Below are 3017 nucleotides of genomic sequence, written 5' to 3'. Positions count from 1 at the left end.
TGATCTTGCCTTGGCCTCATTTTTCCTTCCTCCCCATCTAGCTTCCTCTTTTTTCAGCTCGGAACTGCCATCTCAGTAGAACTGTTCACGTTGTGGGCTGCTGGCCGGCCCCCAACACCTTCCCATAAGTTTAGAGACTTCTATATGAAGAAGTGTGTTAGGGAGGTTGGAAAACAATTCAGATTAACTGGTAGATTGTGAAGTGTGTTCTTTTTAGTACTCTAGATGCTTTCAATGAATAATGATGCCTTGAAACTTAGTGTCTTAGAAGTATATTTTCCTTAGAACTTCTTAAGTCAGTAGCCATGGTAGGAAGAGGTCTGGATTAAGGGGGTGTTTCAGAGGCCTAAAACTGTTTTTGCTCCATATGAGATGAATCTCACCTAAAGTGGCAGCAACACCTTGTGCTTTTAAAGCACATTGTATAGTGGTTAAAAAAAAAAAAAAAAAAAACCATCAGTCTGCCCATAACAGTGATCCATTGTCCCATCATGTTCTTTTTCTGTCTCACTACAGTGTTTCTGTCCCACTACAGTGTCTCTATTCCCCTGTTCCCCTGTGTTCCATCATAAAACTCACCTGTTGTCACAATATTCTGTCATATAATATCCATCAAGTTAACATCACCATGCTCTCAACTCTGCTGTCTTCCATTATTCTGTTATAGTGCTTTATAATCCAATCATATTGCTCCCCTGTTCATCAGTGTCCAGTTTTTCTATTCTGCACCAGTGTACCAGCTAAAGTGCTCAATTGTTCTATCAGTATTCCACTGTTTCAACACAAATGTTCCTCTGCCTTATCTCCTGGTTCTTCTGCATTATCTCAAGGGTCCACTATGCCTCTCTTCTATACCATTATACCAGTACTCCTGAACAGTACATAATTATAATTGCCCAGTAACAGTGCTATACTGTGACATTATAATACTTATCTTTTTGTTTTTTTGTTTTTAATCACTGTGTTCTTATGTGCCATCACAATGTACTACTGTGATATCTCAGCACTACTCATTGCATCAGTCTCCATTGTTCTATAACAATATATGGCTGCCCGTCATGAGTGATCTTCCATCCTATTTCCATGTTTCATTTTCTTATCACAGTGCACCACAATACCCATCACAGTATCTCGCTTTGTTTCTGCCCTTGAAATATTTCTGATATGTAGTCCTAGCTGGTATGGAATTTGATATGTAGACCAAGCTGGCCTCAAACTCCCTGCCTCCTTAGTGCTAGTATTAAAGGGGTGATCTGGCCCACTGTTTTTTGGTCAGTTCACTTCTGTCCCATTATAATGGTTCATTGTCCCATAGCAATGTTCTACTGACCAACCACTCACAGGATTTTTATTTATTGCCATACATTTAGAAGTCTCATCACAATGTATCCTCTTCTACCCTAGCGCTCTCTGTCATGTCACAGTGCTGCACTGTCATTACAGTCCTCCATTGGCCTGTCAGTGTTTCACTGTTCAGAGTGATTTTCTTTTTTATTGCACTACTCAATAAGTGCACACCTACCCACGTCAGTTCCAGTTCTCATCACAATTCTCTATTGTATTGCATTTCTCAGCTGTCAAATCTCAATATTTCTTTGTTCTATTATTTGTCAGAATTTCTCTCACCTTTGTACTCATCACAGTGGTTCAGTGTCCTATCACAATGTTAAATTGATCTAAACTAGTCTCTAAAGCTACTCAACAACACTCATGTTCTATCCCAATGTTTCTCTGCCCCATTATTTTCTTTTGTCCCGTTGCAACACTCATGTGATTCCTTAAAATCTCTTATGTCTCTATCACAGCTCACCACTCATTGTATCCCATTACAATGTTCATCAGTCCAGTCACAATCTCCTCTTATCCCATTATAGTGTTCTTACGTTCCACCAAATTGTTCCAGTATCCCATCTCAATCCTATAGCAATGTTCCACTGCCTGATCACATTCCTCTACCTATTAAAATTCTCCACTGTACCTATCATAGTGCTCCACTTGCTAGGACAGTATTCCATTCTCCAGACACAATACTCCGTCCCATCATAATATAGCACTGGTTTTCCTGGGTAGCATGGTTACTTAGAAGCCTCATCACTGAAGCTCAAGAAAATACACAAACTCCTTTCCTACAATAGGCAGGGACTGCAAATAAACTTACTAAGCCTGAGAAGATCTCTGAAGGGAAGCAGGCAGACACACTGAGAACTGATACTGGGTCTGCTCGAATCCTGAGTTGGTAACACTGTCTAAGCCCTGAGAGAGCAGTAGAAACTTCATGGGAAGTGATGCTCTGCATACATGGAACTTGCAGGACTGGAAGAGGTCAAAATGGACTTCTCTGGGATCTACCAGGAAAGAATCTCCAATGTTCCCTCACATGCCAGAGTCACCTGGAACACAAGCCACAGAGCCCATTTATGCCTCCCCTCATGGCACCATGTGCAGCTTGCTAGGAAAAGAAATATCTGAGAACCACTTTTAACTCAGTGTGACTGTGTCAGCAATCTCATCCTATAAAAATTTAAAATTTTTTTATGTAACCTTTACTCTATCATGTATGCTCATAGTAGTGCTTGTTTACACCCAAGGATTTAAAGGACTCTCTATGCTTTACCTACATCCTATCCCCTTTTATTTGTATGTCTTGTCTTATCTCATACTTCTCCTCTCCTCTTTTATACAAAAACCCTATGTTTGTGTTTTGTCTGTGTTTGTCTCTGTACCACATTTCCAGAGACCGGAAGAGGGCATCCTGTTCTCTAGAACAGGACTTACAGATGGTGATTAGTGGTTATGTGGGTGTGGGGAACCAGTCTCAGGTCCTCTAGAACCATCTCTACTGCCACCTTTGTACTTTGTTTATAACCTTCCAGGGCTATACTTATGATCTTCATGGGCACCTGCTCTCTTGTAGTGCACACGAACTCACAAAGGCATACACACATAAATATCTGTATAACCTTTCTTAATTAACTTTCATACTTATTTAACTTATACTTAATTATTTTACAATAATA

This window comes from Mus caroli, unplaced genomic scaffold, assembly GCF_978045245.1.
Source record: "Mus caroli unplaced genomic scaffold, Mus_caroli_1 scaffold_8, whole genome shotgun sequence".
NCBI classification, from domain to species: Eukaryota; Metazoa; Chordata; class Mammalia; order Rodentia; family Muridae; genus Mus; species Mus caroli.
This window is presented reverse-complemented; position numbering follows the sequence as displayed.